Source organism: Neopelma chrysocephalum, unplaced genomic scaffold (assembly GCF_003984885.1).
Source record: "Neopelma chrysocephalum unplaced genomic scaffold, ASM398488v2 Primary Assembly neopelma1_97065, whole genome shotgun sequence".
NCBI classification, from domain to species: domain Eukaryota; kingdom Metazoa; phylum Chordata; class Aves; order Passeriformes; family Pipridae; genus Neopelma; species Neopelma chrysocephalum.
The window spans coordinates 3143500-3169320 of record NW_020925707.1 but is presented as its reverse complement, the minus strand read 5'-3'; the positions used below and the strand labels follow the sequence as shown (position 1 = coordinate 3169320).

Genomic DNA, 25821 nt, shown 5'->3' with positions numbered 1-25821 from the left:
AGAGACCACTTTGCTCAGAATCACAACATTAAGACTACTCCAATACAGTATATCCTATATAGTCATCATTGTGACATCTTTCTATCTGATCTTTACAGATTTATCTTTACAGATTTTTTTATTGTTAGGAAAATAAATCTTAATGTTTAATTCTTCTATTAAAGTCTTCATTCTTGCTGTTCAATCTTATGGAAAACAAGAACACAGTATTACACCTTTGCAGGAGCCTTTGCAGTATTTGACAACTTATTTTCCAGTCTACTTATCTCTAAGCTAAACATCTTCAAGCTGTTGTCTGGCTTCAAGCTGGTAGTTAAGGCTTCCTTGAGATCCCTTGAGGGAAGAGCCATTCCCCCAGTTTGTCGAAATGGTTTTGAATTCCACCTGATGTCCCAGTACACTTGTAGCCATTCCTAAATTAGTGACATTGGCAAATTCACCATCTTTTAGAACACTTTGCAGATTTATCTCCTGACCCCTGTGTTGAGATTCATTTCTGTTTGTATAATCCTAAAATAAATAAGACCTCTTTTCTTTGAGAATGTAATTTGAGCTACAAAGATGAAAAAAAGAGAAATATTTGTGAGAAACAGCTAAGTAGCATTAACTAGCCTCCTAGAAACCGTAATTTTACTTGGAATGAACACAGATGTTACCTAAACAATAAATAGGTGCCACAATAAACTCATCTGCTAGGTTTATAAGTGTATATTCACATGTTAAGCTTCCTGAATTGTCTTCTTGGGAAAAATATAAATCAATATTACCATCTATTAACTATTTAAAGAAATCTGCCAGGATATTTAATCCTTTCCCAACTTTTAATACATTAAAAGTATCAGCACTTAGTCACAGAATCATAGAATGGTTTGGAAGGGACCTTAAAGATCATCTAGTTCCAATCACTCAGTATCTAGAGCAGGATGCTCAAAGCCCCACCCAACCTTGCCTGGAACACTTCTAGGGATGGGGCATCCACAGCTTCTCTGGGCAACTTGTTCCAGCGCCTTACCATCCTTAATCACTTTAACTTCAATACTTCTATTCCACGCTAAACATTATTATGTCTCTATTATTTAAATTAATTATATGGCTATTTGCTAGTGTGCTGGTTTAAAAGTTAACCAGCAGGGGAAATGAGCTCAACTGAAAAGAGAGATTATAAGTCAGAATAACAATTTAATAAAATAATACAATAAGTACGATTATACACACAAACAATTGGTTTGAACACACAAAACCCAAATGTATAACCCAGCACCCTGGGGCGTGAACAAAAGTGGGGTTCCTTGGGCCCCCCTGAGTCCAAAGTAAAGGGAGAGGGGAAAAACCTGCTGGTGGGAGAGCTGTTGCAGTCTGGTCAAAAATGGTGATTGCAGTCCAGTTGAGGGTGGTGGTCTCAGTCTGGTTGAGAGCGGTGAGCTGCAGTATTCCTCTGGATCCCACGAGTGGTAAAAAGGTTCCAAAACTCCAAGTTTATAAATTCTGCAGTTCAGGCAGGAATGCTCAGTCCTTCCCTCAGGGCGGGGAATTCCACAAAAGGGTGTGAGGACAGGAACATCTTCCTATCTCGCAGGCCTCTTAACGCCTAGTTTATAGCCTGAGGAGTCAGGCTGCTCTGGGCAGAGGGTGTAAATGCTCTATTGATAACAGTTTCTGGGAAATGGCATGGAAGGCTATAGAATACACAGGTTTCGGTTACACCCATCCAGTGATGAATTGGTCCCAGCTGTTCTAACTAGGGCAGCTAGTCTAAGCACTGATCCTCATTATCAATTGTATTACCTACGAAATTAATGTCTTTATCAGTCTAGTAATACACCTGCCTTAGTTCATCTATTATTTCATCTAAATATGGTCACAAGTTTAAAAATCACTGATTTATAGATTTATACAGTTTGGATTGTTGATGGAAAAATTACTGTTTTCCTAATTACTGGAGAACCAAAGAAAGAAGGTTACTACAAATATGCATGTGGAAAGTTTCACTAGACACTAGGTTTGATTACCTACTGAGAACAAAATTAAATTCACAGAGAAATGTAAAGCCCTATCTACTTTCAGCTAGAATATCATCTAAATGTTAATAACTAATTTTATACTTTATATTTAATGATAAAATATCTTATAAATTAGGGCCCTCATTCAGGAAAAATGAAAACAAATCATTAAATGCATTCATGAGGCTACATAACAAAGTCAACAGAACCTAGAAATTTATGGATAGTAAATTTTCAACAGGGTTTATGAAGGAAAATATTTCTAATGAGATTTTTTTACAGAATCTCCATAGGTTGGTAGAAACATTGCCCGACTGACACTTGACGTTCCCAAAAATGTCCAAAGGGTGGAGGCAGACTATATATAATCTGTAGAATCCTTTAAAAATTTCTAGACCTAAATGTTTTCCTGAGATGATGATTGGAATTGAGCTCAAATTATAGATGAGAAAACATGAAAACAACGCTATTAAGGATACATGAAAGCAGTGCACAGAAATAGCAAAACCAGCTTTGAACGAAGTAATTTTAGAGATGAATATCAAAAGCACTCTGCCATTCCCAAGCTAATTAACCTGCTGAGAGGCAGAAATAGTATCATAATACTGCAGTACAGGGGCTAAACTTGTATATCAGCATGTTATTTTGCTGAGGAGTCTGTTTGGTGCTGAGCTAGGAATTTCTGTAATGATGTTGCATTGCAAGTTCTGGATATGTGGTAACGTTCCAAATCTATGGGAGTGTCTCAGTTTAAGGAGACTGAAGTGTTTTGCTAAGGAGGATGAGTTATGAGGTAGACCAAACTCCTCTCTCTCAGCAATTCAGAGGCTCCAATCGAGGAAGTATGGAAAAAGGAAGAAATAACAACTCTTTATTAAAGAATATATGTATATTGGCAAAAACAGCAAAAGAACACAAAAAACAACTGAACAACAATCCTGTAACCAAAAGTCCCCTTCAAAAGAAACAGTTTGATACTTCTCTGTCCTCTGACGCGATTCCAATCACGGTGGGCAGGGGGCGCTGTTGGATCACTGGAGGAGCAGAGCCTGCAGTGCTCGGTGTTGGTCGGCAGGGGGCGCTGTTGGGCTCTGGTGGTCGCCGTGTGGGGGCCCCGGATCGCAGGAGAAGCCGACAATGGAGACTTTCTCCCCCCACCAAGGAGGGGAAGGTGAAAAAGGGGAAAGGAGGGTGGTTTCTTTCCCACGAAACTCATGATGTCTGCGGCTGGCCATGGTCAGGACTCCCCCCTTTCCTCGCCAATCTCAAACTCTCTGATGAAATCTGAGCAGGTCCGGCTGGCGACAGAGTGGACCGTAGGCAAGCCAAGGCCGGAGAACAGCCAGATGACCAGGTCGAGAGCAAAACAGCCTCAGAGCTTTTCCAGCACACACCTTGCTCCCATTAAGGCAAAAAGTTAAGTGCCTCTTTCCAAGGAGACGAGGGGAGAAAAACTCCTCACTGCCACCCCCACCTCCCCCGGCCTTAGAGAGGCTATCAGCCTGCAATGTAATTCTGCCAGCTGGCTCCTTTTTGTAGGTCAACCACCCAACGCAGAAAACTATCCTCCCCATTCAATATCCCTCCCCCACATTGCAGCAGGGGAAAGAAAATTCCCATTTAGTTTTTTTTAGAGCAAGTAAACCCATGACAGGGAGGACCAGCATCAAAATTAGTTAATAAGCTTTCCGTGTTTTTAAATATTAAATCATGCATTATTTCTATTTTTCTACCATTTAAAAGTCAACTGACAACATGTTTATGCGACCTTTGTTATATTCTATTGTTCCTCTGAATACAAGGTCAGAGAAAGATATTTTACCGCAAACAGAGAAACAAGTTAAATTGTACCATATTTCTGCATTTAATTCAAAAATGTATTATCACAGTGAAGAATCAACAATAGAAAAGATATGCACACTGCAGGTAGTACCAATGTTTATGTTTAGAGTTTAAATATTCAACTCATAAATATAAAACTCAAAACATTAATATGTTCTCTTTTTAACATTACCTTATAACATTTCTTTAAACTTATAGAAACATATAATATCCTGAGTTGAACAGGACCCACAAGGATCATCAAAGTCCTTGTGGCATTGTACAGGACACCACCAAGAATCCCACCATGTGCCTAAGAGTATTGTCCAAATGTTTCTTGAACTCTGTCAGGTTTCATGCTGTCGCTGCTTCCCTGGGGAGCCTGTTCCACTGCCTGAACACCCTCTGGGTGAAAAACCTTCTCCTGATATCTAACCTAAATCTCCCCTGACACAGTTTCAGGCCATTTCCTCAAGTCCTGTCACTCATCACCAGAGAGAAGAGATCAGGACCTGCCTCTCCACTTCCCCTCATGAGGAAGATGCGGGCTGCAATGAGATCTCCCCTTGGTCTCCTCTTCTCCAGGCTGAATAGACCAAGTGCTCTCAGCCACTCCTCATACGGCTTCTCCTCCAGTCCCTTCATTATCTACATTGCTCTCCTTTGGACACTCTCTAACAGATTAATGTCTTTTTATATTGCGGTGCCCAAAACTGCCACAATATTCAAGGTGAGGCTGCATCAGTGCAGAGCAGAGCGGGACAATCCCCTCCCTCGACTGGCCGGCGATGCTGTGCCTGATGACTCTCAGGACATGGTTGACTCTCCTGGCTGCCAGGGCACTGCTGACTCATGTTCAACTTGCTATCAACCAAGACCCCCAGGTCCCTTTCCACAGCACTGTTTCCCAGCATCTCATTCCCCAGTCTGTCCGTACATCCAGGGTTGTGCCATCCAAAGTGCAGAATTTGGAACTTGTCTTTGTTGAACTTCATATGGTTGGTGATTTCCTATCTCTCTAGTTTGTTGACCCCTGGTGGCCTAGTGGTTAGCATGCGGCACTCTCACTGCTGCGACCCAGGTTCGATTCCCCGGTCCCCCGGGGCAGATGGAGCTCCTTAGCCCTGTAAGGCCATCCATCTATGAGAAGGTCACTCTAAACAAACCTACGTCCTGAGGACCTCACTGCCATTGTCCAAGCTCGCTTGGCCCCGGCAGATGAACCTTAGGATTAAAGGGTGGGCTCAGTTCAGCGCATGCTGTGACTCACCTAAAAAATCCATTGTGCAGGCTTGAAAGGTAAAAGACCTTTCTCAAAATCTTCATTCGCGAAGACTGGCCATTATATATATATAGTTTGTTGAGGTCTCTCTTCAGGGCTTCTCTGCCCTCCAGGATGTCAACAGCTCCTCCCAGTTTAGTATTATCAGTAAACTTCTTAGTATCCCTTAATGACATTAATATTAATATATTAATATATAAATTAATATTTTTCCATTTTTGATATTCACTGACATTTTTGTAAATATGTACTGCTTAAAGTCTCTGATCAACAATGCTGTTAAATTCTCTATGTTACAATTTGGCCCAAGCAAGATAAAAGAAAACAACATTGATTTGATCTATTAAAAAGTTTTCTTAGTCATTTCTTTTTCATTTGAAGAAATTAAAGGAAGAGTGTGTATTTCTTTAAAAAGAAAAAAAGGCAGCTTGGCAATTTTTTCTATTTTACTATGAATAAGAAAAATACTGCAGGCTGTTTGTCTCATGATCCAAGTCTACTCCAAAGACAACAAACAAGTATACAAGATGGAAGTCCTGCTTTTTCGTTGTAGTAACACTGAAACAGAATGCCTCATCGCTCCTTTGAGTTGGATTCATACTTCATTTCATCGGGAGTTTTCTTTAGTACAACAGTGAACTATGATTCTGTGTCTCACCATCACACACCCTTCAGCATACAATCCACATCTGACTTTCCTGTCTCAAACATACTACTGTAACCCCTTCCAATAAACTGTTTAAAGAAACTACGTCAAATAAAGTTCTTAGTCTCTGCTCTAAACTCCCAGCAGCACATTTATCCATGTTGCATTAGTGGCAAACACTGGGCCTCAGTTCCTACCTCCTTGCCATCTCTACCCGCTACATGACAGGGCAATGTACAACCAATTTAAACTATTAAGACCCACAGAAGAATCTCAAGTGGAAGATACCAAGGGACAGACTTGACAGTAGTATCCCACTGCTATTATGGGAATCACATTCCGCATCCTGCACAGCACACAGAGACCTTGCGTGAGCTCTTCTATGCAGCAGCACAGAGACCTCTACAATGCAGTCCAGTAGAGTGCCTGTCTTCTAAGACAGAAGAAGAGCAAAGAACCCAGGCTTTACAGATGTAACTTAAACATAGCAAGGAATGGTTACTGGTCACTAAGACCTACTCATCTACACTACTGAACTTTCTCTCTCTCAAAACAACACAGTTGGAAACAGAACCACCATAAACACACCTCAGTCTATTTACTCAGTCACGCATCTCTTTAGCATCACGTATGTGTCAAACTCCCCTCTTTTCATAAAAGCCATCCATCAGTATACCCTACATGCATTTAATAATGTACCCCATGCCAAGCCTTATCACAGTTTGTCATCTCTGTTGGGTACAAAACATCAAATACCGCTTCTATGCATGAAAAAATCTAACTTTCCCAAGGCTTTGTTTGTCTCGATTTTGACCAGACGGCTTGTGTTCTCAAGCCCCACTGGCTACCCTCTTCTTTAATAGGAAGAAAACCTCCACACCCAGCAGGAGAGAAGGCCCTACTGTGGATCATTTCTAGCAGAAATTCTCCTAAGCTGATGCTGTCAGCCATGCAAAAGTGCCCAAGGGAGACTTATTTGAGACCTCTTAATAGCCTCTCACTGTCATAAATCACAATTCATAGTGCTGGCTGTTCCAGACCCTTAGATAGTGTCTCCATTGTTCAGATCCCAAAACACAGCTCCTTATGAGTAAAGAACGTAATTTTCACTCAAGTGAAAAGGTCAGACTGCCACTAGGATATATTACATTAATGACAGAAGCAGAAGAAAGGACAAGGACCTCTCTCAGGTTCTACACTCTGGCCCTGCATGGTTCTTAGGAGGAGGAAACATCTTAAAACCATGCCCTATGGCCGGATCTTGGGAAGGTCTCCCAGTCGAAGATTCCAAGCCTCTCATAAAGGTGCAGACACATGTAGCCTGCCCTACTTGGTGTGTGGAAGTATCTGATCATCAGTCTTGGGCAAAGGGGGCAAGCCAATCTTGGCATAGCTAGTGATGGATGAAGAGATGTCTAGCCAGACCTCAACTTCATTTCTCACTTGGTTTCTTGCAGACTGTAAGGAGGATGGTCACCTCCAATCTCCTCAATACCAAGGCTCTGTTTCTTGCTTTCCAACTGTGGAAAATCAGCAAATTACATCACAGACCCTCATAAGAATGGTGTTTGTATAGCACAATGCCAAAAGTGCATCTGGCATGCCCTGGGGAATGGCAGAAGGCCTGCTGGGATGATTGTAGAGCCATGCCAGAAGGAGCATGCCAAAGCAGCACAGCCTTATCTATTCTAGTAATTGTGAGAGCATTTTAACTGCCAAACCATACCCAGGGAGGGAGGTGGGCAGAGCTTTGGATGGCACAGGCCAAATTCATGCCAAGAAGCATTCTGATTGTGTATCACTCCAGATGAATGTGAGCCAGTGCCAGAGAACATTAATGGTAGACTCAGAACCACTTGCACAGACACAATCATGACACACAAAAAATTACCACCTAGACCTATCAGTCTTCTCTCGTATCCTCATATAAACTCACATTGCTCATGTTCCAAATTTCCTCTCCAGGCTCTTATTGCTTTGGTTCATTTCACACAAAGATTCCAGAATTTTTACAGGTAACATTTATCTAATTACACTACTTACCTAGGATTTCTCTTCTTCATGGCTTTTGTACATTGATTTCCGCTGGTAGAAGTTCTGAGTTTGCAAGTCTTATTCTGATCTAATGATGTATTCTGATTTAAGAGATAACATTTATATTTTTTCTCCCCATGTAGAAATGGATTTTTAAAAAATTGAAGATGCAAAGATATCTTTTTCATTTTATTTGAAAGAGAAGTCAAAGGTACACATGGAAGGACTAGGTAATTGATCATCTCTGCAAATTAGAGTAATGGCCGACAATTTGTCCCTGCAATGCAAATTTACTTGCTTAGAAGTAGAAGAAAACCCAAGTCATGAAAATCAATACTTTAAAATTCCAAACAACTGCATGATATGTAATTCATAAAGTGCTCAGGTTTCACCAGAAAGCTGACTAGAGATTTGCTTTCCCTATATTCCTCAGAATCTGAAGCCTTGTCAATGCTATCTCCAATGGTTATAAAAAGTCGTCTTAGGTAAATTTAATGGCCAGTTTATAATTTGCATTCTTAGGAACACAATTCCAAGGTTTAAATTATGAAGTCAGTACTCCTTAATAACTTCTTGTTTATTATATTCCTCCTGAAAAAACTCCAAATGAACTAGCATAATCTGTTTCCACACTGATTATATAACACTAAAGTCAACAAAGTTGCAAAACCTCTTTATTTGAGGGAAGGATTTTGCCCCTATTACCATGAATGGTACCTGAATCCATACCAACTCTGTATGCATCTAAAACTAATCTAATTAAAGTATGCCTTAGTGATATTCTTGAACAAAACAAACTGAAAATCTTAGTGTCTCTATGTTAATTAACTTTATAGATTCATATAGCAACACAGAGGTTACCAAAAAGTTCAAAGTAAATAGTGACATAGCTCCAAAACTGTAAATAACAGCTGGACTTTTGAGATTAGTGACTGTGGATAAATCAATGGTAAATTAAAATACTAAAGATCTTATTCTAAGTGTCAGAAAATAATGTTTTGCATGCACTCATTCGATTTGAGACCTTTTTATTAGTAAAAAAGTGCCATTTCACTCACTTTTAAAAGTGCCCAAAATGCATATATAGCTTATAGAGCATAGTGAGACTTTTTCCCCCTCAAACCATTATATTTTACAAAGTAAATACATATTTTCAAAATAGGACCTAAATCCCTATTTACCCAGCTGACCACAAAGTTACAGATCAGTGTCATATCAGTTCAAGGTTTTTGCTCTGCCTTTTCCAGCTGACCATTAGTACAATGCTTCCCAAATGAAAGAAAACTCAAAAGTAAGAAATCATGCCTAGAGTATGTAAGACAGGAAAAAATCTATTCTCCTATGTACAGGGTTTGTTTTCATTTTTTTTCAGTTCTTAGGCTGAAATGTGATTTAAGAATGTCACTCTATGTCATATGTTTACTCTTTTTACTTTTTTGAACCCTTTCACATTCAGAATTACATACAGAATTCCAATGTTATGATTTATATAGCTATCAAAGCCACCTAGAATTTTTACTGGTATTTGATAAAATTCTACTATCATCCTCAGATCTTCCTCTCATTTAACCTTTACATCACAAACATAGAGTCTGTATTTTTTCTTTCTCCTGTCTTATCCACAGTTCTATCTGTTATTTCCTTTAAACTGCATAAACTTCTTAACTTATTTACACTCATAAAGATGGGGACCTATAGTGTCATCTTGGACTATACCGAGTTAGTGCAGGTAGCTTGCATTATCTAGTACCATGCTTTGCTCCTAATTGTTTGCAGACAGAAATGGTATGGAAAGAAAGGTAAACATTTAGGAAAATATGTCTTATGATATGTGGAAAAATATCCCCAGAGAAAAATCTACTGTTGCAATTTAAGTGTGAGAACCAAACTGATTATTCTTCTACTTACATACTTTGCAATCACGTGTTAAAAAACTTAGTAACTCATGTTTTTTCAGTAACTGCAGTCTTCCACTACAGTATTTTTTCCTTCTTTTTTTTTTTTTTAACACAAACCAACTTGAAATGTCCCAGAATCATTCAAAATTACATCATGAAAAACACAAGGAGTTGCAAAAACATACAAGGATCTACAACATATCCCTGTCTGTAAATTTCAGAAACTACTGGTAACAGTTCAAAGCAGTCTCAAGGTTCACAGAACTTCACACCTCATTTTGCACCTCTGAGTAATTCCTCAGCTTTCACTCCACCATCTTCAGGGCCACCAGTCCACTTTCTTTAAGGGAACACTGAAGTAGCCCTTCCTTTTCCACAGATATTCCCATACAGGAATCTTATGTTAATCTTTAGACCATCTATATCTTACTGTTTACCTGGACTGCTTTCTTAATCCTCTGGTTAATGATCTTCCTCTTCACACCAGTCTTTTCACAGCCTGTACAGCTACAGTCTCAGTCTTCACTCCCTATTCTACCTGGGCTGCAATAATTCATAACATTTGAATTTCTTTCTGAGGGAAAGGTTTGTTACACTGAGAAGCTAACAAGGCCCATGGTAAATGGTTTTCATAAATGCACAAGCCTCTCAGAGACCCAGCATTTACAACTGTTACTTTCATACATACTATCACAAAGTAGCAATCTGAGAATGCACCTGAAAGTGGAAATTACTTTCTTGGAGGTCTGGAATTAATATTAAGCCTCCTCTTCCCCATTAAGAGTAAAGAACTGATCATTCCAATTAAAACAAAGGTACATATTTATAAATAATGAACATAAACACTAATAAAAACATATCCCTTCTTTTTCTGTCTAGGAAATTGCAAGTTAACAAGAACTATATTCTCTTTAATCATCCGGCTCTGTAATTCCATAGGACTAGAATATTTTACATCAAGTTTTAGTCAGTTGTACTTACCTGTCAATAGCATTTCAAAATTAGTTATTGTACTAGTTTAGATGTGCGAGTGCAAAATTTTATATACATTGCAGTGTCTCTCTCAGAATAATTCTGCCTGGGCACATTCTACTCCAAGTTCTCAGTTCTGCACTTGTTAGCATGTCTGTTACTTCTGTCTTCGCTTTGTCTAAAAGGAACAAAAATCCTCTAAGATGCAATACTGTCTTTAACCATGATGGAAGAAAAATGTGTGTCCCCATTCATATGAACATGAGAAGTCATAACCCTTCATAAAGAAGCTAACCAAAGTGAACTTCAGTTTTCAATAACTAACATTACCATATAAAAGCATAAAAGCATGAAAGTCACGTAAAATAAATTGTCTACTGCAATCTTCAATGTTCCTTTCATATTCTAGGTATTGGTCACTGTTCAAAAAAAACAAAATAGAGCTCACAATGCTTCTGGTGCAGTTTACAAGGAGAAGGGAAAGAAAGACAGCGACACTTTTATCTTCATCTCTTTCTTTTCCAAAGTGTTTTCTAGCAACTAAGATACATATAACACTGTAACAATACTGTAGCTCTCCTCATCTGTGACTTCAATATCTTTTCTAAACTTCTTAGTCCTTTACATAGTATTGTATAATCCTCTTGGATATTTCATCTTTCAATGAATTTTAAAATAAAGACTACATTTGAAAAAAAATCCTAATAAACATATAACATATTAGACAAACCATCTAAAAATCTATTTGCAAGTGTTATTCCTGCAAATGCCAATGAAGATGCAAAACATATCTGCATTTTTCACACCTATGCTCCTTATCTCACTCTTTAAATTAAACCGCACCCACTACTGGGAAGAAAAACTGCAACAACAACAGCTATAGACAGCATGTTCAACCCATAGGTTTACTTTTGTTTACCTCCTCTCCCTAAGCCTCTCTGCTTCTGTTCCTGAAATCTAGGTCGTTGACTTTGCTGTTGGATTTAAGTTTCTTTGATGGATTGACAGAGGTTTTCTAAGGCATGGAGTGAATTTCTACTGTATTTGTTCAAGTAAGGGATTGCTAGCCATGGTTAAAAATGCCCAATATCGTACTAGCAGATGTTACACAAACTTCCCTGCAGAGCTCTGTGAATGCATTTCAGTCCTGATCTATAACACCCCTGCTATTCTTGATCTGGACCTCTCCTGTGCAGGGCCTGACAGGAGTTATCTGGTATTATGGCTCTATGATTCGAGCAGATAGCCACTAAGGACTAAACAGATACCCCAAAGGTCATCTTCACTTGTTTGCTAAGCCAATTTTATCATCAGATCTAGATTATGCAGAAGTTAATAGGCATTGCCATGAGTCAGTAAATATGAAATTGTTTTTCAGCATCTGGACAGAGCAAAGCAGTAAAAACAAGGTTACTCACAAAAACACAGAAAAAAAAAAAGAAACCTGAAATTAAGGCATACAAAAGCAGGGGTTTTTTTCCTACAACTATATGATATCTTTCAATTCTACATATAAAATTACAAATGCAGATTTTCAGTTTGCGCTTACAACTGACTCATCCTGAGGAATATTTGGTGTACCAGTGCTGTTTACTCAACATGTGAATTATAAAACGTTTCTGATTATTTCTCAGTGATAGTTAAAAAAAAAGAAGTGTGAAGTGCTAGAAGCTTAACATACAAAATAGTTATTTAACGAGAAAGCAAAGCAGAGGGTATTAAAGAGGTATTAGTAGTCAATACTTGTATGATGAATTACTGGATGCCACCACGGGCAATAGATGAGGTACCAAATCTCAGTCATCCATTATTCTAAAGTACAGCAGCAAAGTGAATCGGTACTGAGTGTTCGTGGTTAATCAATACCAATAGAGCAACTGTAGTGATTTGTAGCGAACAAGTGTGAGAAGGAAGAAGCAGCAGAGAGGACCTGTTGTGGGCTGACCACTACTCCTGTCCCTTGAGGAGTTGGAAATGAAGCAGTGAAGGAGTTTTCCTATTAGCATGTTCTTGACAGGACACAGATAGACTTAAAACCGTTTTGAAAACTTTTTATATTTGCCATTATTACTGGTGAATTGTCACAATCATAAGAATGAGAAAAAGGGGCTGGGAAGAAGTTCTTTTATCTTTCTGGTTTTGTTTCTCACAATTCAACTCTATTTGAAGCGGTAATAAAATATTTTTTCCTAAGTTGAGTCTGTTTTGTCCATGATGGTAATTGGTGAGTGATCTCCCTGTTCCTATCTTTAGCCATGAGCTTTTCTGTCTTAAGTTCTCCCAAAGGTTGCTAAGAAGGAGGACTGCAAGAGTGACTGGGTAGGTGTCTAGCTGCCAGCCAAGGCCATCCCACCAAAACTTCCTTTATGGGCTTTACCAGTTTTAAATGACTGTCTGTACTTTAGTGGCTACACACGGGCAGATACTGGAATCTATTATGAAGGGCTATGTGTCCAGATTTCAGAGATTTTTTTAATTAATGGTTTAATTATTGATATGCTTTTTATGACAAGAATATAATCAGAAAGGAGTGAGAATGCTACCAGGCTACTAGAATTTGTCAAGGCCCCAAAGTAGGAGAAATGAGATTAAGTTCAGATACACATTTATTCCCCTTAATTATTGTTGCCATGTTTTCTGTGAATATTAATTTTTGCAATGTAGAAGAGACTTATTCCATTATATGTATTGGATGGCAGCTATATTAAAAAGAAAACAGAGTAAATGTTTTTATATTAGGATGTGATACAGGAATTCAAATAGTTTTGAAAACTTCTCATATATGTCATTGTCTACTAAATACTAGTTACAAAACTCCTACTTATACATTTGTTGACATATCAGTGAGAGGTTTTGATATTTCAAAATTATAAAACTAAGAAAAGAAGTAAAAAAATGTGTTGCATGTATTTGCTGGGAACTACAAGGTATTCAGCTGGACCTTGACATAGAGGTAAAAGTATGTTTTCAGTGTAAGGTTTGTGCCCTGTGACAAGTCTGCTGAAGCTGGATGGAATTGGCCAGAATTTGCTCTTTAGGGCACATGAGAGACTCAGCCTCTCCTCACAGAGGCCACTCTGCAGCCCCACAGTGCCACTACCAAAACTTATACACGTACATCCTAAACTGAATCAAAAAAGCTAAGACAATAACATTTCCTCTGATCTCACTCTAAATAAAAAAAGAAACCAAAAAGAAACAGAGTATTCAACCCCCTTTCTCACAATCCCTCTATCAACAAGCACACTGTCTGTATAATATTTCCACATGTAGTAAGGATTCAAAACAAAAAAGGACTTTAAGTCTATTTAGCTTTTGGAACTACCTCTTAGCCTAAACCTGGAAGTTTTTTACATTTTTCCCAGCTTGCTTTGCTTTCAGGTATTTATTCCATCTTAAATTTACTCCTTCCATATCTTCTGCTTCATCTTTGCAATCCATAAAGCATGAGAACTAACTCATTTCTGGACAGATAACTCCAATGCTAAAAGTTGTGAAGAAAAATAGTTACAATTAGCCAAGTATTTTGTCCATTAAGCTATAAAAATGAATACTACTGTTGTTCAAGAAACATTAGTTGCATACACGGTTGTTGCTTCCCAGACAATCCCTAACCGCACTTACTGTAGCAGTTTCCGTGGTCTCCAGGCGACAGTCTCAGAAGTGTATTCATTTCATCTCGGACACTATCAAAGAGGACTGGAACTGTAAAACCACCAGTTTCTCCCAATCCTGTGTTCCGAGGTATGTCACACACAGTAACAGCAGTAAAGAGCCTTGTTTCCATCAAAGCCATTAAAGAGACAAGAATCAGCAGCTGTACAACAAGACATAAATATGAAATCAATAACAGGAATATATAACCTGTCACCTGCATATAAATGAATTTTACTCCCAACATCTACAAATCCAAAAAAGCACAAATGTAACACACAAGTGAACTCAACCTATTTTTCAGTCAGTTGTTAAACAAATTTATTACAAATATCTTCTTACTGATTATACAGTTTACATCACTCTTCAAAATTATACACATCCTTTATTATCTTTATATGGGATTTAAATTCTAAATATTTTAAAGCTAGAAACAGCACACTGCAATCATTACCTTTAGATCTGTAAGTGTTCTGTAAGACACATCTTTTGCTATCATTATTAATTTAGGATGTTCTGAACCATAATCTGAGCCATTTAGAAGACAAGGAAGAATTAGAAAAGCAATGGTTAGATAACTCGAAAAAGAACATATTTCCCTGCCTAGCAGAAGCACTTATGCACATATTTAGTTTTAAATAGTTCATTTATTTCTGAACAATTCCTCAGATTCATACTTATTTTCACTAATTTTCAATTTTTATCTAGAATGAAGTGTGCTATATTATCTCTGTACACATTAATTTAATCTGATACCGTTTCCCACTTCTCTAACAGCTAGGCTGATGTGATCTTTTCTTTCAAATTTCTTAACCTCAAAGAAAGAAACTGTTGGTTCACAACAGCATATCTCCAACTGAAAAAAGATTTCCTAACAGCCTTGTGATACAGCATTCTTGAAACTGGTTTACTTCTCCTTTTGTAACTTATTTTCAGATGTACAAGAAATGTCACTTGTATTTTGTCAGAAAAAGAAAGCAAATCTCATGGGAACATAATGCATACAGTTTATTAAAGGCACAACATTAGGAGAAGTTACTGCTAGCTTGTCAGAGAAGTAAGTGCTTCTTTTCAAATCTGAACTTCAGCCTTTGTGACATATGCTGTAGGAAGCCCTGGAGATGAATCACCCAAACTGTCCAGATTATGCTGCTTGAGAAGCAGCAGTGAAAAATTTTCTATGTAACCAAATTCTGTTCTAGACAGAGTGAGATCGTGTTATTTCAAGACTCAAGATTTTGATGAAAGTATATCAACACGAAGAAAACAACACGGTCAATAACCTCATGGAATACAGGCAATTAGGACTTTTTGATACAGGATGGTTACTCAACAATACATTGCTAATATTCACATAAAATGTCAAATGTTTAAGTGAAAAAAAGAGAGAAAACCACAAATACCTTCACTTCTATGAAAGCTGCTAGACCTGTCAGAATTTTGAGATGAAAGAACTGAAAAGCCAAATTAATTGACTACCCTGTTGGAAGATGCACACATTAAAATAAATGGCAAAGCAAGAAACCTCTAAAGGCTTTCAGAGTAAAACAAAAAACTCATATCTCAGGATGCATGTAGGAAAACCGATAGATACCATATTGCAAGGCAGAATGGTAAATGTTTTAACACCTCTCATTTAAAATCTTCATGTCAAGTGTTCCCTGGACTTTGATGTGTGTTATTTGCTGGAATTCTTTAGCCAGTTTAACGGGCACTGTAAGAAAATATTGATTTAATAATACTGAAAAAGAGCCTCACCTGGAGGCATTAGTAGGTGCAGTGGTTAAACCCTAGTGGACAACTAATTACCATGCAACCACTTGCCCATTTCCCTTCCCACCACCAACTAACTCTGGATAGCAAGGAGAATTAGAAAAAGATAAAACCAGTGGATTGACATAAGAACAGATTAATAACTGAAATAAAAGAAAAAATTAAGAACATAATATAATGATAATTAATAATAATAATAATAACAATAATAGTAATAATAATAATGGGATTAAAATCCAAGAAACCAAATTTATGCACAATACAACTGCTCACCACCTGTCAACTGATTCCCAGCCTGTCCCTGCACAGCAATCAGGACTTCTACTTTATGTACTGAGCATGATGTTCTATAGAATGGCATACCACTTCGGCCAGTTCAGATCACCTGCCCTGGCCATGCTCCCTCCTGGCTTCTAGTGCAGCTTCTTATTGGCAGCATTGGAAACACATTATTTCATTACTTTATTATCTCATAATGATACATGACTACTTATAAGTTTATTAGACACTGCCAACTCATTATGAATCACTTTTGCCCCAAGACTGCTTCAAAATTAGAAATTCCCTATGGCAGAAATAGCAGTCAGCATAAATTTCTAGGAAGTACAAGGAAAATGTGCTTAAAAGATCTCTGCCTGTATTTTCAGTCAAATTTTGCACTGCTGGTGACTTACACAGAGAAAACAAAGCAACAGGCAAAGGTAAGTGGTTAAATTTATCTCAAAAAACAAATAGCAAACCCTGCATTGCTTATTCTACTTCAGTGAGAATTTGTCTTAAAAATATCCTTCTTTTTTTCCTTACTCAGGTTGCTGGTGCAGTTGGAAACTCAGATGAAAAATTAGCTAACCAACAGTCCCCGAGACACATTTGTTCAAGACCTGCTTCATCTTCAGCAGACACCTGCGGAGAAACTTGAGAGATTCAACACATGGTAAAGCATCTTTTGTTGGCAGTGCTTTAAATTGCTATGAGGGAAGGTATATAGGTGAATCAGAAGTCAGCAGAGGGAAAGAAAAAGCCACTGTTGCCTCCATCTTAGAAAAAAGTATCATATACAGAATCCCAGAGGTTCAGAAAACAGCAAATTTTCCAAATTAATTATAACAATTCTTAAGCAAATCTTATTTTTCTATCTGTGGAAACATATATATTCTAAGAGTGATGTTATGTTTCGCACTAGTTTAACATCAGGTAAAAGGACAGATTCTCCAGTTCATACCCTCTGACCTTCAGAAGAGTCAAATTTAGACCCTATAGATGCAGGAGAACAAATAAGTTTGGTTTTAAATTACAGTTGGATAAGCTGATGAACAGGATTCTAAGATGTGCTGAGCTGTGTAACAAAGGTCTGTGCTTGATGACGAGAGTTTTTTGAAGTTTCTTACATCCCAATGACATATATTAATGCAGAAAATGTCCAGTACTATTCAAATATAAGTGGATTAGATTTAATGAAGTACGGATTAGACTCCAAACAAAAAGAATCATACGTCTGAAAGGTATCTGAGAGTATAACAGAAAACAAAATAAATCAAATTAAATAGGATTGCCTGAATGATTCTATTATAATGGTAATAGCCCCTCCAACATCTGCTGCTTCTTCTTGACCTTAGTTCAAGCCATAAGCAAGTCTTCTCAAGCTGAACATCAAGTCAAGTGTTTTGCCTCCTCCAAGATCTTCACTGTATTTAAAACCATCAGTCACAACCCAGCTTTACTACAAATTAGAGATTACTTGCTTTGGGGTGGCCTTGTATCAACACCCGCCAAATTGGCTTGGACTAAAGATGTGCTTAAACACTTGGCCAATACATAATAATAAAAAATAATAAAAAAGCGTACATAGGGCTTATGAAAGGACCAGTGAGAATGGGGCAACCGATTTCCTTTTCAATTTCCAGTTTTTCTTCTAGACCTCTCTTCAGAAAGGGAGGAGACAAAGCTTACAGACATAAAATTCTCTGTAGATTAAATACTTAAATATAAAGTATCAGGTCAAATGCATTCTAGAATGTATAAAAAACGTTCTTGTACAGATCTTCTGAATCCCGCCTTTGCTCTCATGGGATACTGCCACATCACCCACCCTGCAAGATGGAATGGGTGTGTGTATATAGAAGCAAATACACACCACTTCCTTCTCCTGGATAGAAAAAGGCCTCTATAGACAAAAATAAGCATAGGAGAACCAGTATCAAAGAGCATAAGCCTGCTTCAAGGCCATCAGAAATGGGAAGGAACCAATGAGATGTGTTTGGACCACCTCATTTCTGTTACTCCAATAGGAAATTCAGAATTGTTTTGTGTGCAGATTGCTTTGTGTGCAGAACCCTCCTCTAGTTCTGGATTTAAAAGGGTTTTTTTATAGTTAAGGATACTCAATGATTTTATTATTAGCCAGTTTCACTTCTTTGTATATATGAAGGAAAAATCCATACTGCTTGACAAAAAGGAATGCAAATGTAAAGGAATTATTTATCCCTTTTGACTAATCAGATAATGAATTCACTAGGGGAGGGGGGGAGGAACATGACACAACAATTTTCATTACAATCTAATTAAAATTATTATTTGTCTCACTACGGCAATGAGTCAACAAACTTGCTTGCATTTCTTTGTACTCACAAATTATACCCATTTATGCCTGACAACAATTCAGCACACTTTTTGTTCCAAAGAATAAAAAACTCCTAAAAAACAAAGTATGCTTTAAAGCCATTCAAGAGATTGACTTACTCTCTTTTTGAGTTCCACTTCCTGCTTGCGAAAGCTTTCCAACTTACCTGAATACTGATGTACAAGAATGCAATCTGCAAAGCTGCAGGAAAGGCATGTGGTTTTTCACAACCACAAGACATATGTGTATATATGTGTACTTATATGATGGGTATGCCTTCAGGTTAGACAGGGCAACTGATGGATACAACCATCCTGCCATCCTGGTGCCTTGGAAACATACCTTCAGTCAACCTTCTCTGAGCCTGGATTTCTCTCTAAGACATACAGACCTGGCTGCCAGTGCAGTAACCTGGTACCATTCTCTTCAGAGAGAGTTGAAAGCCAGAGACATATTGTAGAGCTGTGCTGGGAATGTGTTCCAGTCAATCTCTGTGTCAGAGAATTAGGAGGTGAGGTGTAAAGAATGAGTGTCACAGTCACAGCATGGGAACTTTACAGGTTTTTCTTCTGGAAAGAGAAAAGATGAATGGTTATGAGTACCTTTTCTTTCTGGAGGCAAGTCTGAACAATAAAGCCTGTTCTCATAAGTCTAACTCCAATCTCACACTAGAGACGAGACTTTAATTAATATTTTCAGTGAGGCTATGAAGACTCTGCCTGCAATAGGCAGTCTGCCTCTGAAAAGCATGATAGACTAGGCAGGAGGAATGATTGGCTCTGTTACAGGTTCCACTTCTAACACAGTGCTCATTTAACTCGTTTATAATAGTACTACATTAAATTGTCCTGTAACAAGTTGGCAATGGGTATTTTAATGCAAAATCAGGTTTAGTGAAGGCAGCTACAAGTCAAAAATATTAATCTGCCTCTTCTCATTAATCATAAGGCAATGCTCTGGCCATATGCATTCTTAATAAAAATAATACCAGCAGTCATAGGAATGATCCAGTTTTAATAAATTTTGCAATATTCTCATTTTCAAATAAGATGGATAACAGCTGTCTTCAGCAAAAAAAGGATATATTTTTTTTCCCCCATGTAAACTTTTAAACTGTGTTGACATGTCAAGGACCTAAAATACTACATCTTCATAGTAATGTTAGGTTATTATGTTATATTATACCTGTTGATTCCTCTACTTATCATTAATTTTATAGATTTTCTACATAATGATTCACCACAATCTTTTATTAATTCACCATGACCAAAATTTCTCACAAGCATAAAGCATTTATTTCACTTCTAGAGCATCTAACCTAAGGATCTCAAAAAGTTAAAAACTGTTAGCTAATTAATTCTAACAACATTGCAATAATTTGACAAAGGTCATATAGATTTCATTTCAGCCACCAGCAAAATATCTTATCCTCTGATGTGAAATGCAATAGCTGACTAAAAGGTCTCAACAGAATAATATTTTGGGTCTTTTTCTACCATGTGCTCTGCAGTTTCTATTATCTAGTTGCAGATTATTTGGGATCTTACAGAATCAGACATTAAATGACTTCAGAGAACACATATGTTTATGTAGAAGGGGTCAAGAAACACATGTGGTTCTCTCCAGAAGGCATAGACTTAAAAAAATGAAAATTTGGAATTAATATAGACTGTACCTGCTTGGCCAAATGTCCTTTTCACATTAGCAAAATGATTTAGCCATAGCATTTGTTAGTATTACATTTTGGGACCCCTTAGTGCAACTATCGCACCAGTAATTTAACAGTAATTTAACAGTTACACTATGAACTTGCAAATGTTCACTTAAATTGAAGCACATGGCAGTATCTCTATGCTTATAAAAGACATAATAAGCCACATCCTTCTAGCTAGCACTTAAAAAAACCAGGTTCACTAAGCATACGTTTGACACAGCTAATTATAGAATCAACTATAGAAAATACAGGAGTGCAACAGATGACATTCTTGAAACATCCTGATCTACATGAAGTAAAAACCCAACACATCTCAAGAAATATGGTCAAAAAGCTATCCCATTCCCATTCAGGGAAAGAACTGCCTGCCAAACTACTAGCAATGTATCAAAAATATGACATTTCTTATAAATCCAGAATCACAGTTTATAATTCTCGGTCATCCTGCAAACACTTTGCAGCACCACTGCAGTTGCAAAGCAAGCATTAGTCATTTTAAATTACAGACTACCCTGAAGGCCTCAAGTCTGGTTTAAAAGTACTTTCAATTTTGTTCCATGCCTAGATTGGACCCAAACCTGAAACATTTAATCTTTTCTTACAAAGAGGGGAGAAGAGGGGAAAAGTACAGGTTATACATTTGGTACAAACTGAAGCCTTTGGCTAAACTATGTGCTATGCTTCCTGAGAGGCAAAGCACATGGGAAAAAAGTGTATGACACCTTTACTCATGCTGCATTTTGAACTACTCCAACAAAGAACAGCCTCTCGGTGTTGATGAACCACATGAAGCCACATGGACTCCTCCTTTCATTGTCTTCAGATGCTTTCTTAACTCTCTGATTTGGAAGCATATGGAGAAACTGCATAAAATAGATGGTACACATTTGTATGGCTTACCACATTTAATTTAGATATTGTAGTTACTATGGCCTTTCAGGTTTTGAGAATTGTATGCTATTTAGACCTCACACTATTCAGGAATGCCAGACCATGGCTCCCTAGAAAGACAGTTGAGAGGTCACTGAAGCTTAATCAGTTCCATAATCACAGCACAGTTCATTCCCTGAAAGAAGGACTCTCCCCCAAACCCTTTCAGCTCCAACAGCCACACAACACTACCATCAGAAGAATGACCTCTCTAATTCTGATGTCTGACTCAGTTTCATGGACAGTTTTCCAAAGTGCTGTCAGTGTGTGAGCCACGTACTAAGATCCTGAAAAACAGCATGCAGGGTGATCATGAATCATCATGGCAGAACTAAGCAAAAGACAAACAGTGTGAAACAGGTGTGAGTAGAAGAAAGATGGAATGGGGAAAAAATAAGTGTACATGTATATAGGTAAAAAGGGTATTACTGCATTTGCTTCCCCCTCTCCTTTCTCCTAAATGATATTTTTGGCAGCTTTTTCTCTATTTTCCTGCTACTTTGTGACTCCAAAAACACTTTAATACAAATCTTGACATTAAAAAAAAAAGGCAGAAAATCTGCAAAAGGGCAACCTCTGCCTCTTTTCAAAAGGGAACAAGAAATACTTTCTCCCTCCACCCTCCAAACAGGATGGGAAGCACGGCAGTGAAGAATTTTCTTGAAAGTTCTTCAATCATTTTTTTCTAACATTCTGAAAACGTGTCTCCTGCTTTCATCTTCCCTGTCTCTATTCCTTCCCTTTGCTTTATTCTCATGATAAAATGGTGCATATCATTAACAGTCTTTAACGGACTTAATATTGTTTTGAATTTTTTTTCTTCCAGAGATGTGGTTGGTACCTGCAGCTGCTTATAAAGTATTTCAAACAACCTAAACCAAGTGGCCTGAATGATTCAAGATTATTGGTAAGGGCAAACAGAGCCTTTCAACTTCATAAGACAAATTAAAATGCATCATAAGATGATAGTGATGAAAGCCACATGCAATTATGTCCTAAAGTTTTACATGAAACAAATGCGGTGTGCTCAGAGATCTATTCAATATCAAGAAACCCACTACATGTGGCATTGGTTAACAGGAGCTGGCAGTCTCCAAAGAATGGTTGCAGAACCAGTGCTTTACGAAAATTAATTGCTCTTTTAGCCCTAGAAGAAGTGCTTTAGCTCAGAATTTACACACTGCATAAAGATGTGTTAGGTACAGTAAGCCTTTAAGCAAAGTGGTAAGGATGTGGACCAATTCCATGACCACTTAACTCTTCTCTGCTGCTCAGGGATCTCTGTGAAGTTTAACAGCAGAGATATTAATAGTACTGGATGGTCTGGAGTTTGACTACATAGAAGATGGAGTGGGAGGGAAAGGAATAACCTTTACCTTTACTGAAATAATCAAACTGTATAACACAGTTTAGTCAGAGTACTCTTTTTTTTTTACTTTTGTTTTAACTGTGCTTCCTTCTTTTTACAAAAGGCACTGCCAGAAGGCAGCCCTGATAGCTGGCTCCAGGAAAACAAAGGTGCCAAGACACAGGGAGAAAGTAGACCTGCCCTTGGACCGAGACAGCAAAGCGGAAGATACAAATATAACTTGTGTGTGCACAACCCATCTGACCACAGTTCCCTCACCATTATCCTTCCTGACAACACTGAAGAACAGAGTGCACAGAGACTATCTCAGTCCCCAGCTAGTTATTGCTACCAGCCCTGATACTATTGTTATGACATATGAGATCCTCTACAGCTGATGTCCCCAGACCAAAGATATTGGTCTCTGAAGAATACCAGAAGAAAATGAGCACTCCATGTAGCCATACATTTCACATATCTTCCAGCTGGTTCTCAGCATATCTCCTGCTGCCACCAGAGACTCTTTAATTAGTTGAAAAGTGGAAAATCAACTATTAAAGGGTGCCTGGAGTGCCTTACATCAACCAGTGTAAAGACAAAAAAAAAATCTGTTAATATTTTAGATTACTTTGGTCCTAATGTCTTATTAATGTGTTTCTGGAACCCAAATTAAATTCAGAAAAGCAACACCATTGAAAGAGCAAAACCACATAACATGTACTTCGACACAACGCAGGAATCAGGATCAAATCCAAGAGATCAAAACAACTACACTCAATAATTCAAATTACTCGGTAATTAAAAAAAAAGAAAAGAGCATTTTATGGTCCATAAACCAATGTATCAGCTGCTATTGCACTTAAATTTTTCATTCTACCAATGCTCCCTACAGATATGCAACACCTGAGTTCCAATAAGTAGGTAAAAGTAAGATTCTTATGGAAGCTTTACAGGTAAACTCCATTCAGGGATTAGTTGTATTTCATGTAAGTAGAGTTCAGAACACAAAAGGCAATAATACTTAAAACTATAATAGTAAATTAAATTCTTCTTTTCTTCTAGTGCTCTTAAAGAAGAGTTTTAAGCATATCTTAAAACTCTTCATCACTGTTTTACAAAAATAAACAGTGACGATTTGTATTTTAGATGACTTGGGTAAAGAAAGATATCATTAAATCCATCCTGAGCACAGACACCTGCAGACTCAGACACTCAGAGAAATGGTCTGGGAACTCTTGAATGCTTCCTGAAATTCTAAACATAGAAGGTTCCTCAGACATGTTTTTCTGGGCTCTGGTGCAAGTAGCAAAGGATTCTGCTCAGCTTTTTCCTATTCCTATGCATTGTGCACCCTCTACTGGCAAAAAAAACAAAACCAAAAAAACCCACCAAAAACCAAACCAACCCAACCAAACAAACGAAAACATATTTTTCGCTATTCAAACCCTTTCTTGGTTTTACTGTCTGTGCAAGACAAACCTTTTATTAAATGCATTCTACCCTGTTTTCTCAGGGATTTCATCTTTTATTTCACGCCACATAGCAGCTCAACACATTGATATGAATTTTAAATAGATTGTCACAATGATATTACTGCGCAGGGAGTATGTGGTTTCATGAGAATTCTGTTGTAATCAAGGTCACTTGTGGCATCTCTAAATTAAAAAGATACCCATAATCAATAAACACCTGTCTTAGACACCTGGAATCTCAAAGCCCTATCCATCTTCTGCAGTCACACTGCAATATCCCTTAGCCTAGCACAATTCTAACGTAGTTTGCACAATACTGAACATGACTTTGTCTGGATTTCCTGATGTAACTAGAATACAAAGTAATGACAATGAGGAAGTCTGGATATACAAAAGAGAAGCAAAAAAGGATCAAAACTCACCAGCCAAGGACTACTCTTAACCATACGAAGGAGAAACACAAACAAATAAAACAAACCAACATAAAAACCAAACAAAAATTCAAAACCAAAACCAAACAAAAACGCCCAAACAAACAAGAAAACCATGAGTATACCTTAAAAAGGATTTGTAAGCAAATTCAAGATTTTGGATGAGACAGAAGCAATGAAAGCAAAATTCAAACTAATGATCCTAAATAGATGAAAGTTTTCAGAGCAAACACATCCTTACCCTAAGACACAGGGACTGGTAGATGTCTTACAGAAGGTTAAGGGATACCTACACGGGATATACATGGAAAAGCTTGCAGCTGCTCTGCACTGTGCCTGTGTCAGACCAATATTCTCTGAGATGGTAGAGTTCTTGTAATTTCTGCAAACCATCACACCAACCAAAGAGAAGTTAGTATCTGACTAACCCCTACTAAAGGCTGTAAGTAGCCATGCTATGCTTTTAAATTATACTAACAGGACATAAAGGCCTAGTTTTAGAGGTCTGTGTACTTAAAATGAGTTGACAGATAGATGTACACGTGGCACTTCTCCAGTAAAAAAAGATTTTGCTGACTTTGACAAAACAAGGGTGTCTTCTTTATGCTATTACCAGTTTTTCAGACAGAATTGCATGCAGTTGTTTCTATGAATGTACTTCATTCGACAGCATTCAGCACTTGAACTGTTTCCAAAAATAGAATGAACTCCGTTCTTTGTTTTTAATAAATCTGTTTTCCCATAATAATTGGTTACAACATTGTCTTTATAATAGTTCAAATGAATAACCAGTAAAACTAATGTATACTGACACAAGCACTTTACATAGAGTTTACTGAAAGGGGCCTGATCCTGGGCTTCTACAAGTAACATTTTTTCTTACAAGTCCTTGCTAATTTACAGATAGGTCACTGTTAAACAGACATGCTACATTGACTACTGTTAAACAAAAATGAGCAAGATTTTGTAACAAGGACAGAATTAACTGGCCTCATAGCATATGGTTCAAAAAATATTTTAGCAAACATTACATGTATTAATACTGTTACAGCTATTGTTTCAATATTACAGCATAATCACTTTATGTTCCTGAAAATTATCATTTTCAATTGTACATATTATGGTCCTAAAGATAAGCTACAGTATCTCCTCTCTTATGGGTGTTATATGGGTCTAAACTTGTATACAACAGAAAAATTTAGTATAAAAGCTCTTAAGACTGATGA

At 37.6% G+C, this 25821-nt stretch overlaps 1 long non-coding RNA gene across 4 annotated transcripts in view; it reads right to left on the bottom strand.

The window, feature by feature from the left end:
* Nucleotides 1–5188: 5188 nt before the first annotated feature.
* LOC113961160 overlaps nt 5189–25821 on the bottom strand; it is a 33475-nt gene continuing 12842 nt past the window's right edge. For 3 of the 4 annotated variants that reach the window (XR_003532220.1, XR_003532219.1, XR_003532222.1), the window contains 4 exons: nt 14278–19269; nt 10663–10831; nt 7793–10224; nt 5189–5268 (listed from right to left, as the gene is read on the bottom strand). This is a non-coding gene — a long non-coding RNA (uncharacterized LOC113961160). The remainder of the gene's footprint in view (nt 5269–7792; nt 10225–10662; nt 10832–14277; nt 19270–25821) is intronic. The other variant, XR_003532221.1, reaches the window with a different exon arrangement.